Genomic DNA, 14,924 nt, shown 5'->3' with positions numbered 1-14,924 from the left:
CCCTGTGGAAAGAAAATAACAAGTGGGAGAATGTTGGGTTTTGTTATATTCTTTCCACGACTAGCCCACGTGGTTAACGGGGGCCCCACTTTCGTTGCGCTGATTGCGTAGCGGGGGGGCTCACAAGGGGTTTTAGGGGTGCAAGTAACCCCACTCTATGGGGTCCGAGGTAGTGCCCCAGAAAATTTTGTTTTTGGACCCTATATTAGATTTGGTAGACCTACCTATGGTTTTGTGCATGATTTTTCGCACGTGGTTTTGGACGCGATGGTTTTCGGTCCATGGTATTGGATGCTTCAACATGTATAAATATGTATTGTAACATTGAAATGAACATAATGAAAAATCAATCTGGTAGTCCGAGTTTTGGGATCTAGGGGAAAATCTATGTGTATATGTGTTTTATGTGTTATGCTCTCGCATTGTTTATTTTATGTGTTTTAGAATTCGTATGCAAGTAATTTCTGTATAGGGTTAAAACCTACAATGGTAAGAAGTAGAGTCCATTTCTTAGGTTATTTCCAACAACCCCCCAGTTATATCACCATAATGACTCTCTATTCAATAGAACATCAACCACAAGGGTTCATTCAAGGTTCATATTGTTTCAACTCTGTTCTAGGAGAAGGAATACATATGTATAGAGGGAGGTTTATCAACTAGATTAGTACTGCAGGAGTAAAGAGTCCACTTCTAGGAGATTTATCAGCTTACTGAGCAAGCGCCTAAGTGGTTTATTAGCCCCAAGGATAGCCACTTAGGGGTTTATTAGGATTTTAAACTAATTCCTGAGTGTCTCAACCTGTCAAGTAGTTTATCAACATCAACTAATATCCTAGTGGTTTCTCAACTCCAAGGCTAGCCACTACTTAGGTGCTTATCAACTCTTTGAGCATGTACTTAACTGGTTATTAGCCCCAGCTAGCACCTGAGTGTCTCAACACCACTAAACTCTCTTCTGGCAAATCAATACATAGGCACATTCATAGGCCTCAACAAACATAGGGAATACCAACCTAAAGCATAACACATGCTCTCACAAGTTACCTTTTCCTGGCAGATTAACATCTTCTACCCATTCATGCTCTACGTTCTTTTTTTAGCGAGCTCTCTCTCACTCATATATTCCAAAATCTTCCTGCTTGACAAAATTTTACATAATGCCCAAATCATTCTCCTCTTCCACACCTTGCCTCCCTCAATCTTCTCCTCTCGTATCTCGTGTGTGTTGACCATGCCCACATCGTTATGAGAACCAAGACTGCATGCTCATCCTTCACTTAGGGAATCCATTCCCTCCATTCAATTTTGCACCAACAGTGGCATAAATCCATCAGGGAGATAGGTGGTGAAATAAATATAGTGGCTTGGGTTTACAAGCAACTCCTCTTCCCCAGTCCTCTGAATTTGTGTCCACTTCCTCAGCCAGTCAATGTCTTACGTTTCCACATTATTTACATCAATTACAATTCAAAGCAATATTTGCAAGAGAGATTAGCAAAAAAGGTTGTCACACTAGGGTTCTAGTTGATCAGTGGTTCTACTGGAAGAAGGGTTAAACACGTCGATGGTTAGTTATCATGGGATAGGATCCATGTTCTAGATCTGCTGCTATTGTTGTGGCTTGTTGAAGGACAATTTTGGGGAGTAGTACAACAAATTTTTTTGATAACACATGGAGCAGAAGCTCATGATGGACGAGCTTCCAAAAAAGGAACACGAAGGCCATGAAAACTCCAAACTACTACAAATTTTACTAAAATAAGGTTGGATTTAATCACTTTATGAAAATTCCAGAGACATGCTTGTATCAACATTGAGGAAAATTGGAAAGAATTGCCAACTCTTTGCATAATTAGCATTGTAGACACAACTCTAAGAACGCAAAGGAGAACCAAATGATAATAGATGTGTAAGAGAGATACATATGTAATGGACACAATTGAATGAAACATAGCTAGGGCATCCAACTAGGGCTTACGAAGGGTTCTTATAATAGAAAGAAACCTAATGCACATAAAAAGAAGTGACCATGAAAAGGGTTCAAAGAATGTTAGACTTGATGGGATGCAAATCTCATAGGCTCTAGAGAGCACCTAGGTTCAGGACCAAAATCTAACCCTAATACCACTATTATAATACTTTAGAACAAAAGATAAGTTGAGAATACATTTTATTCATACAATATATATATATATATATATATATATATATATATAGACCTTTGATTCATCTTCCAAGGTCCCCTGGACTCCTGATGACTATTCCTATTTATTTGACTCTTGATATTCTCTCAATTAAATAATACCATAACCCTAATAGATTAAGTTTCCAATAAAACCTACCCAAACAAAAGTCAAATCCAAATCATTAGGTACATGATTCATACAATAAAGGAAAAAATGGTAAAATCACTAATCATGACCTCCTTGAACTAGCATCCACTTTACTCATTAAGTAGTGCTTGATAGAGGAACAATGAAGAGCTTCAAGTCGAATCATAAAGCAAGAGAAGCCCTCGACTCTTAAACAAAGCAAGACATGCTAGTCCATGAAGTCTGATGATGGAATTCACTAACTCTTAGTGCATCAAGTAAAGGTGAAACCTATCTACTAGGCACATTACAAATAATTCATAATGTAACTTTCTTCAATTATTTGTTGAATATCGTCCAAGAGTTAGGTGAAGAGGGCACATTAACCGATACTTGATATGTTTTTGATGAATATCACTGGTCATCAAGCAAAAGCCTATTTTACTTTTAAAGGAAAAAAGGAGATCCATGGCTACTTGCTTGAGCAAATGAGTCCGAGAAAACAATGGAGAAGACGCTGAGGCCATGAAAAAAAGAAGCATGAAATATGTTGAAGTATTGGACTATCGAACATAGGTTGTGGTCATCATAGTTTGCTCAACAAAACAAAGAGAGGTTAATATCAAGTTGTTGAACAATGAAAGATTGATAATGGGAAATGAAAGGCGGGAAAGAACTGTTGAGCACATCTTGGAACTATAAGAGAATAGTGGAATTGGCTTATGTTTTGGCTTGTTGAGCAAAGAACTTTATGCTCAACAGAAGATAAATGAAGGCTTGGAACAATCCGCTAGGAAAAAGGACGATCAAGTACTAAGCAAAGAACAACTTGTCAATTGAATAAAGGGATCTCCCTTTAATGAAAAACGAAGGGTGGAGGAATTTCTTTTGAGGTATTAGCACAACTATAAGCCAATACGAAAATTGGAGTGAAAACCCTTAACAACAAACGAAACATGTGATTGAAAAGTTACCATTGAGGAAAATAGTTACAAAGCAAATCACAAAATACTTGGTGGGAAAAACCTAGAGAGGAAGGCATAACACAGGAACATGCCATTTTGGAAATTAAGTAACATCCAAGCTAGAGCTTTGCTAACTCAAAAAGCCGAGTGAAGCAAGGAAATGATGGGGTTACAGAGCACAAAACAAATATCTTAAAAAAACTAAATTGAGAGACAACACCAGAGATCTTAAAAACATGAAGACATTACTCAATGGAGAACATAAATCACACTTCTATTACACAGGACAAGCCTTAGCCTTGGCCTTGGCTTGGATTGAACATGCATATGCAATATTACAAATTTATAAATGGGAGAAGAGTTCTAGATTTCTCCTCATGTGAAATTCATGGCTGCACAGTGAAGCCAAATATTCAAGGCCGGTGGTTAGTGTTAGCGATAGATTTCGACGTAGGCGACGTTGTGATTGTTTCTGTGTCGACTTCATTTGACTTCACATTTAACATTCTCCCACTTGAAGACAAATGAAGAATCATGAATCAAGTCACATAGAGTCCTACCATGCCTCTACATAACTCATGTTTATTTCTTGGTAGAATCTTAGTGAGCATATCAATAGGGTTCTTATCTATATGGATCTTTTGCAAGGATAATTGTCCTTCCTCCAATACATTCCAGATCCAATGGTACCTTAAGTCAATGTGCTTGGTTTTTGAGTGAAATGTTGGGTTTTTCGCTAAGTGAATAACACTCTGACTATCACAATATATCACATACTTGTCTTGCTTTATTCCTATCTATCCTAGCAATCATTGCATCCACAACATCTCTTTACAAGCCTCTGTTGCAACTATGTACTCTCTCTCTGTTGTAGAGAGAGCTACTATTATTTGTAGCCTTGACACCTAAGATATCGTTTCTCCTGCAAATGTATACAAATAACATGTAGTGGACTTTCTAGTGTCCATATCTCCAACCATATCTGCATCTGTAAATCCTTCAAGCAAAATATCATTATGACCAAAACTTAAACATTAATGACTAGTACCCTTGAGATACCTCAAAATCCATTTTACTGCTTGCCAATGTTGTTTGCCTAGATTGGAAAGGAACCTGCTCACTACTCCCATTGAATATGTAGTGTCTTGTCATGTGCATACCATGGCATAAATCAAGATGCCAATTGCTGAATCATAAAGAATCTTACTCATTTTTTCCTTCTCCTTGCCATCACTAGGACATAACTCAATACTCAACTTGAAATGGGTTGCAAGGGGTGTACCAACTGGCTTGGAATCCTTCATATTAAACCTGTCAAGTACCTTCTTGATATATTTTTCTTGTGACAACCACAACCTTTTGTTTTTCCTATCACGCATTATTCTCATGCTCAATATCTGTTGTGCTGGACCAAATCCTTAATTGAAATTTTTTTTCCCAAATCTTTCTTCAACCTATTGATCATATTCTTGTCATGCCCAACAATTAACATGTCATCTACATATACCAATAATATGATATACTTTCCTTGATCATACCTCTTAATATAGACACAATGGTCAACTTCCAACCTGTGAAAACCATGTTCCAACATGAATGAATCAAATTTCTTATATCATTGTCGAGGTGTCTGTTTCAACCCATAGAGGCTCTACTTCAGCTTGCAAACTAGGTCTTCTTTGCCATTTTCTATGAAGCCTTCTGACTAATTCATATAAATTTCTTCCTCTAATTCACCATGAAGGAAAGAAATTTTTACATCTAATTGTTCACATTCTAAGTCTAAAGCAAAAACAAGACCAAGAATGACTCTAATGGATGATATTTTGACAACATGTGAGAAAATTTCAGTGAAGTTAATAATTTCTTTTCGGGAAAATCCTTTCACCAACAACCTTGCCTTATACCTCTCCTTCTTTTCGTCACCTTCATGATTAATCATGTAAACCCATTTGTTTTGTATAGTTTTACATTCCCAAGTTTTATTTTCCAATAAAGAGTTCATTTCTTCCTCCATTTCTTTCTTCCATTATTTACAGTGCTCAACTTTACAAGCCTCTTGAAAACAATTAGGCTCAACTTCGTCAGTCAATAAGATATAGTTTGAAGGAGGATATCTTTGTGAAGGCTTATCAGGCCTAGAAGATCTATGAACTAGCTGTGGTGGTGCATTATCAGGTTGAATCTCCTATAAAGGTTCCTGTAAGGTTTCTTCTTCTTGATGTTCATCACTTTCCATTTGTTGTCCTTCCTGCACTTGAATTTGTTGTCCACTTTCTTGCATTGGTGGAATGTTTTCATGCCGCTCTTCAAATTTGTCAATAACTTTCTTGACCTCCAACTTACCTACAGTCATCTTAAACATTTCTGACTCATTAAATATAACATCCCTACTTCTAATAATTTTATATTTGACTGGATCCCATAGATGATAACCAAAATTTTCATCCGCATATCCCACAAAAATGCAGTTCATAGATTTATCATTTAACTCAGTTCTATTTTCTTTGGGAATATGTAAAAATGTTTCATATCCAAAGATTTTCAAATGAGAATAATTCAACTTCTTACCAGTACAAACTTCTTCAGGGATGCCACCATCCAAGGTTGTAGTTGGAGATCGATTTATAAGATATTAGACTGTCCTTACAATCTCTGCCCAAAAATGCTTCTCCAAACCAGAATTTGACAATGTACTCCTCACTTTCTCCATAATGGTGTGATTAATCCTTTTTGTGACACCATTCTGTTGAGAAGTACTAGGCACAATCTTCTCATGCTTTATACCAAACCTGTTACAATATTCCTTGAATTCATTTGAGCAATATTCTCCACCATTATCTGTTCTTAGGCACTTGAGCAATTTGTTAGTCTCTCTTTCAACAACAACATGGAATTTTTGAAATATTTCAAACACTTCACTTTTACTTTTCATAGGGTAGGCCCAAACCTTCCTGGATGCATCATCTATAAATGTTACAAAATATGATGCTCCTCCTAATGACTTAATGTTAATAGGCCCAAACACATCTGAGTGTATCAATTCTAACAATTTTTTCTTTATGTCATGGCCACCTCTAAGGAACAAAACAATTATTTGTTTACCATATATACAATGCTCACAAAGATCAAGAGTACAGGATTTCAAACATGGTAGTAATTTTTTACCAACAAGGACTTTTAAGCCCTTCTTGCTCATGTGACCCAAGTGCTTATGCCACAAATCTGCTGAATTTCCTTCTTTTGTGACAACAACCAAATTTGATTTCCCTATCATTGCCTTCAATGAACATAATGTTCCCGTCTTGGATCCTTTGGCCACGATCAATGCTCCTTTGCTAATTTTCCAACCTCATTTTCCAAAGATTATGGAATAACCTTCATCATCTAGTTGTCCCATAGAGATCAAACTCATGCACATTTATGGTACATGCCTAACTCATTACAACAATATATCTTGTCCATCCTTCATCTTGATCTAGACATCTCCCACTCCAACAATATTGCAAAAATGATTATTCCCCAAACGCACTATACCATAATCACTAGGATTATATGCAACACAACTATCTTTGCATGGGGTTACATGGTGAGATGCCTCAGAGTCAAGGATCCAATCACTAGGATTATATGCAACAAAACTATCTTTGCATGGGGTTACATGGTGAGATGCCTCAGAGTCAAGGATCCAATCAAAGCTACTGCTAGATATATATAAACATGCATCCTCTATTGAAATGGTAAACAACACATCACCATCTGTGACTACAACAATAGTCTCACCTTCATTTGTGCTAGATGACTTGTGATTTGTACTGGCCGGTTTCTGATCCTTTTGTCCTTTCTTCCAGAATTGACATTTTTCTTCATGTGCTTGAGTTTGCCACAATGAAGAAGATGAGCCTACCCCTACTTGATTTCGACCAGCCTCTCGATTTTGAATACCCTTGTCGGCCTCAGTCAATTCTCCTACCACGATCAACTAGAGCTAGAGCTTCTCCTCCCTAGTTTTCAGCAATTGACTTGCGGCATAACTCCTCATTCATTAAACTGCTACTGACATCATCAAACGTTAGGGTTCTTGCAGGTGTTGAAGTGCTCATAGCTACCATTAAATTTTTCGAGTTGTCTGACATAGAACACATTAACACAATAACTCTAATTTCATCATTTAGAATGATTTTTACAGAGGCACGTTGACTAATAATATTATTGAATTCATTCAAGTGCTCAACAACTAAAGAACCCTCCTTCATCTTGAGATTATAAAGCTTCTTCATCAAGAACACTTTGTTTGATGTCGTGTTCTTCTCATATAGATCATGGAGCTTCTTCCATAATCATTTTGCCGTCTTTTCTACGGACACATTGAAATACACATTCTTTACTAGATATTGACAAATTGTTGCAATCACCTTTCTATCTAGTTTATTCCATTCTTCATCTGTCATCGATGAAAGTTTTTTTGCCACACCTTCAATCGAAAAATATTGATATTTTAAAATCAATATATCCTCCATCTGTGATTTTCATAGAGTATAATTAGCCCCGCTCAACTTCTCCAAATCAGTGACTACTATCTCCATTCTCAATATAATTCATGCTCTAAAATATCAAACTCCACTTAGAAAATAAAACTTTAAATATTACACCTTTTAAAATAAAAAAATCCATCTCCTTTTTTTTATTTATCATATAACAGAAGAGCTCCTCCTCTTCTTAATTAATTAATTAGAACACACAAGTTCCAATCCATTCTCAAATTTAAGTGATAAAACCAATATATAATCCTTGCCAACTTAATCAAATTGTTTAAATGAACCCCATTCTAAAAAAGCCTTTATATAATCGTTTCCAACATCAACTTATATTTAAATCCATGGCTACCGTCATAAAGTCGTTATAAAAATTGCCTTCATAGTCGATGCCAGCTCAACCTACTTATTTCAATGGCTAATGGATAACTTCATAAAGATTGGTCAGTGGCAGCCATACTAACCAACACGTCACACGATGTTGGCCGCTCTCAATGACACGTCCCGATTTTTATTGCAACATCCGTCCTTTTTCCTGTGCAAGACTCACAGAGGCGCCCAACAACTTGAGTATCGTGGAAGAAAATGATGCACACAGATATGCGACGACCCTCTCGTTCTTAGGTATCCACCTGGCAGAAGTTGTAGCCGGACGAAGGGCTGCCAAAGTGACAAGCGAATTAGCTTTGAGTGTGGGATTACTAGCCACCAGAGAAGGAACCAAAGTCGAGGGGCCTCGGCAGGAGGACTCGAAGCAACAAATGAATTGATTTCGCTGAGAGGCAGAGTAGTAATTTTGCAGGACCCTGGCAAGGAGAGAGCTCGAGCTCTGATACTAGTTTATGGGGTTACATAGAACACAACAAAGATCTTTAAAATACTAAATTGAGAGAAAATGATTAGGTGATCAATTTTTAATTCAAAAATGAAAGTGCCTAGGAAGTTTTGAAACCAATGTCAAGTTAAAGTGCTCGTCATTTTGAATCTAACGACATTCGTTTCACCTCAATCCGACACGGTATGCTTGTCATTTTGAATCTAACGACATTCGTTTCACCTCAATCCAACACGGTATGCTTTAGATATCACGTTTTGATCGTTTTCCCAAATAGGTAAAAATTTTGCAAGTTGAAGTGCAGGACCACTGATTGCGCAGTCCGTACGCTGACTGGGCAAGATGACTGTGTTTTTTAGGCCAATGGCAGACTGCCAAGTGGCCTCACCTGATTGGTTCGAATTGTCAGTTTATTGGTTGAAGGTTTGTTACATTGGAACGGTTATAGGGTGCCACGTGGCCCAATCATGGGCTATCACGTGCACCCCGAGGTCTACTAAAATTTTGTTATGGACTGAACTGGCCTCCGTTGTGATCGAATATGAGACCTATCACCAGACAGAGAAGCGCCTTACCAATAGGTTGCGGGTGGTTCTTATTACCTATAGGCACAAAAGCCTATTTAAACTTTCATTGAAAGTTCATTGGGGAACGAGGCCGGGGCTAAGCCCTGGCCCCCGGTCACCTCTCACCCACGAGACCACAGGAAAAAGGGAGTCGAGGGCTCAGGGCTTAGCCCTGGCCCAAGGTCACGCCACTTACTCCATTTTTAGATTAGGTTGGTATCAGAGCACCAATTGACCAAGTTGCAAGAATGGGCAAAAAAAAGAGTCTCCAAGAGTTAGAGAAGCAGAATTTGGCTCTTCGTATGGAGAACATAGAGTTGAGAAGGATGTTAGAGATGGATGAAGAGGAGAAGAGGCACATGTGAATTCAGTTGCAACATGTGTTAGAAGAACAAGTTTCTAAAAGTTCTACTCTTGTGCCAACAAGAGAAACCTCCAAAATGAAACCAGTATGTGGTCATGGTTCAAACAATGGTTATGGACCATATGGGGAAAATGATGCATGTGCGTTTTGCAAATATATTGAAGAAGCACACCTTATGCCAGTTGATAAGAGTGGGTGGCTAGAGTCATTTGCAATATCATTGTTGTCATCATTAGACGCTGAAAATATGAATGAAAAGTTTAAGAAGGTAATTATCATTTCAAGTACAATTCCTTCTACTTATGTGCATAACACCTCTTTTGCAACGTTTGAGAAACATACCAAAGACACAGGTATGAAGCCGCTTTCCAAGATGGGTTATGAAGGTGGAGGCCTCGGCATAAATGACCAAGGTATTACCAATCGAATCATGGTTGAAGAGAAACCAAAGTATCATGGATTGAGATATGGTTGAAGGGAGTTTGGAGAATGCTCCAAACAACTTGAGGTACATCAACCATACGAGGATGAGATGTCACCACTCTATGACAGTGTTCATTCATCTCCCAAGCGAGATGAATGCTTGAAGGGACCTTGCATGGCATTGTCCACTCCACTCCGTCAAAGCTGCAACCCTAGAGAAAGTATAATTCTCATGGGTGTTTTCCAATGCATGGTAATTTTGAATATTTGTGGAATAAGTACCCTTGTACTTTCTGTGATGCATTTGACCATTGTGTGGCTATATGTGAGCAATGTATGATAATAGTTAAAAGAATGGATCAGATTCTAGGCATTAAGTATAATGAATCTCCTTCACATGAGATAACTTCTATGTTAGCAAACAAGAGAAATTTCTTCTGTACCCATTGCAAGATGCATGGGCATGGCACTAAACGATGTTGGAAGTTACATCCAAAGCTTCATTCAAAGAAAGGAAAAGAGATTGTGCAACATAATGCAAGGGAAGCAAGAGGTGGCAAAGAAGACTCACAACAATCCTAAGCAATCTTCAAGGCAAAGATGATGCAAAAAGAGAACCCATAGGCCTAGGAGAGGCAAAATTTGGGTAGACTTATTATAATGTTGCTTTGTAAATTTTGTAACACTTCTTGTTGTTTACAAGTTTAGGCACTTTTGTAAAGTGAACAATCATTGTCACTATGTTCAACAAGTATGTGTTTTTCATTGATGTATGTATTGGCTAGTTTACAAGTCCACATGTTCAAGGAATTTTTGTGAATGTACAAGATTGTTGTTCAAAGTTGCCTACAAGTTTGTGAATGTACAAGATTGTTGTTCAAAGTTGTGTTTACTATTGCAAGTATTGAATGTGAAACTTATGTGAATAGAATCATTATTTTCAAGATTTCCAAGATGACTATGTTTTGTAGGCAAGACCAATTATATCATTGAAAATTTTGCAGCAATGTACTTTTTATGTACAAGCTTAGTTTGAAGACGTTAAAGCAAGTTTATGTTGCTTATGAATTCCAAGATGGAGTCAAGTTTGTCTTCAACAATTTAACTTCAATATGAAGTGTTTTTGAGTCATGCAAAGATGATAATAAAGAGAGTTTTCAGATTCCACTCATCAATGTTTTGTTCCTGCATCAACGATAAGAATGTTAACAAGGGTCTTCACGAAGAAGATAGGTGAAGTGTCTTGATTGGGGCTTGAAGGGCACCAATTGAAAAGTAAGCATTTTGGATTGAGTTTTTTGGTGTTTTTGAGTTTTAACCTCATTATATTGACTAGGGAAGTAAACTTTTGGAGTCCAAAAATTCCTAGTGGGGAGGTGTGATCAAGTGATCAATTTTTAGCTCAAAAATGCAAGTGCCCAGAAAGTCTTGAAATAGATGTCAAGTCAAATTGCTTGTCGTTATGAATCGAACGATGTTCGTTTCACCTCAATCCAACACCGTACGCTCCAGATATCGTGTTTTGATCATTTTTCCAAACAGGGAAAATTTTTGCAGGTTGAAGTGCAAGAAACCTGACTGGGCAGTCCGTACGCTGACTGGGCAAGCTGATTTTTTTTTCGACCCAATGGCACGCTGCCAAGTGGATTCACTAATTGGTTCAAATTGTTAGTTTATGATTGGTTGAAGGTTCGTTATGTTGGACCAATTATAGGGTGCCACGTGGCACCCCGGGGTCAACTAAAATTTTGTTATGCCCTGAATTGGACTTCATGGGGATCAAACATGAGAACAGAAGGTTGCGGTGGTTCTTATTACCTATAGGTGCAAAAGCCTATTTAAGATTTTGTTGAATGTTCATTGGGGAACGGAGTCGGGGCTAAGCTCTGGCCCTCGATCACCTCTCACCCACGAGACTGCAGGCAAAAGGGAGCCAAGGGCTCGGAGCTTAGCCTCGACCCAAGGTCACGACACCACTCATGTAACCAAGGCAAAGACGACAAGAGGTAGAGGTATAGCCTAGGTCTCAATCATATGGGAAGCGTAGAACCATGGGCACGAAGTTAAACAGTTAGCATGGGATTCGGGGGCCATCCCCAGGTCCTTTGGACCACCCACGTGACCGGCGCGCAACAATTTTAAGGCTCGACGAGAAGGGTGGGCGGTTAGCCCAACCCTTGGACCCATGGCACCATATGTGACCCCACACTAGAGATTTAGGCACCAGGCTGACGTGGGCGAAGGTTAAGTCCCAACCCACAGCGTTATGTGCCAATGTGACCATATTTTTCGGACTTAAGGGTTATTGGAAACATTAAAGTTCAAATAAATTGCACTAGCAGAGGGCGAATTTTTCACTCGGTTAGAGAAAAATAGGGCAGATTTGTAGGACAATTAGACTATTGATCCGATTTGTAGGGAAATTAACAGTGAAACTCATATGAGAGCTTGGGGAGCCATATCTTTTGGAGTTTTTGGCCATATTGAGCTCAGAAAGAGTCCACTCAGGGGCTTTTGGATGTTCTGAGTTTATTGGTGACCTCTAATTTATGATTTGAGCCCATCTAAGTAGTTTTTTTTTGCAGGTTTGAGACTAAGAGTGTATGGATCAATCAGGGTTTGGAAGCAGTTTTGGAAGGTGTTTGAGCATGGAGAAGGCTTTGTAGGGGTTTTCTCACCTTTAGAAGTCTACTGCAACAACTGTTACTTGTAAGGTTCAACTCAGGTTTACTTTTCTCATTATGTTATGTTGAGGGAAGTTTTGTTTATGTGCTTCAACGTGGAATTGAAGTGTTCACATGCTCATTTTAGTTCATTTCAATTGGAGTATAGAATCTTTGTAGGAGATGCTTTGTGTTGTTGTTGTATGTGAGAGTTCTTTGTAGGAAAACATTACCTTCTAAGGGTAATAACAACATATTTCCGGCAACAAACATTTATATACTTCCTTTTTCTACTGAATATGAGTGGTCTAGTTATGTTGGTAGGCCCGGAGCTGTAGCCTAGGAAGGGTGAACTCCATCAACAAATATTTTATTATACTCTTCATTATGTCTTTATGAGTTTGGTGCTATTATATTACTTATGTTAAGTTTACATGTGAAGACTAACTCATGACTTGAAGAGACACTAGAAAAACCTGTTTTGTGACAAGACCCATTTTACCTTGCAAAGCGTCAAAACGGTCCTATTTTTATTTTGTTTGATTGTTGTGAAGAGGAAGAAGACACCTACTCTATTTTCTGATCAGACAACACTAGAGATCTTAAAGACAACACCAAAGATCTTAAAACAAGAATACTTTACTCAATGGAGAACAAAAATCACACTTCTATTACACGGTCAGGCCTTGGCCTTGGCTTGGATTGCACAAGCAGAGGCAAGATTACAAATTTATAGATGGGAGAAGAGTTCTAGATTTCTCCTCATGTGAAATTCATGGTTGCACAATGAAGCCACAAAGCCAAAGGCGGTGGTTGGTGTCGACAGTAGCGTTCGGCATAGGCGATGCCGACGACTGTTGCTGTGTTGGTTTCATTTGACTTTACATTTAACGAGAACTCGAACAACATGGATCCTTGATACATATTTGTAAACTTGAATAATTGTTGTTTGATTTGCTAGACTTTGTTCGACCTAAGCATCTATGTTTAATTAAGTTAGGTATTTTGTTTACCTCGATTCCTTGCAATCTTGTGATTGTCGATGGAGTGCCATGTATTATCTAATGCCTTCATTGTTGTCCTGGAATAAAATTTTGTGGTAATGGAACTGGTATGATTCATCGAGCCTCCATTTCCCTATTGGATTTCTCCATCCTTCTTGTTAGACCGTTGATCATAATGATTGATTCCATAGCCTAGTGGTTTGATGCACCGATTAACTACGAGTAACACCTTACCCTCCAAAGGTTCCCTTTGTTGTTGATCATTTCATTCCTCATCATCATTTTCCTTGAGCTCCTTTGCAAAATCTAGAGCAGGAGCGTCTCAATGGAAATCCGATTGTCCTTGGGATAATGCCTCAAAGTGGAAAAGCACCAATCCTAAAGTAAGAAAAGCCTTGCTAGTGATAGTGTCATCCCTTCTAAATTGTTTTCCAAGGGCTCATGTAATATGGCCCAGTCATGCTCGTTTGCTTGCATTAGATCACCCACTCATGAGCCCAGTCATGCTCATTTGCTTGCATTAGATCACCCACTGTAGCATGAGGGGTTGTACTCACTCAATGCAAGCCAAATCAGTAGGTAGTAAGCTAGGACTTCATATCTTGGCCACATAGAGAACTGTCATTTATATGATCGTGTCAAAAAAATGCATCTTAGCCGAGATGTCTTAAAACTGTGTTTGGAAAAATTGAACTCAAGGAAACATTACATAGATTTTGCACAGCGATTCTTTTAGCCAGGGGGCCAAAATCAGGATAAGCCAGGGGGCCAAAATCAGGATATTACAATATAAAGTGATACACTAAGAGTTAGATTATATCTACCATTCTGTTTCTTTTTGGTTTATTGTATAAAATTTTAGATATATACTATGAGTATCTTTAAAGGTTTTGTTTAATTTAGTTAAGAATATAATATGAACACTATGGCCTTGGAAAATAGAGATTACAGGCCCACATAGCCAGGTATGAGGTGACTTTTTGGTTTTTTTTATTGAAATCTGGCGATAGGATTCTCGGTGAGATAAGATTTTTTGTGAGATAATGATGTTTGGTTATTTAAATCAGATTTAGCATTTTTGGAAAATCTTGAATGTTTAGATTACACAGACCTAACCGCCTAAAAGGCCAAAAGATCACCTCGTTAAGCTACTGCTTTTGAATTTATTAAGTGGACAGAGACTGCTTTTTAGTGTTTTAATAATTTATGTATAGGAACCCTACCATGTGTGATGTAATTCAAAAAACATTATAC

Source organism: Pinus tabuliformis, chromosome 7, assembly GCF_031772625.1.
Source record: "Pinus tabuliformis cultivar Carrire ecotype Pingquan chromosome 7, CPIR1, whole genome shotgun sequence".
NCBI lineage: Eukaryota > Viridiplantae > Streptophyta > Pinopsida > Pinales > Pinaceae > Pinus > Pinus tabuliformis.
Note: the sequence above shows the minus strand (reverse complement) of the source record.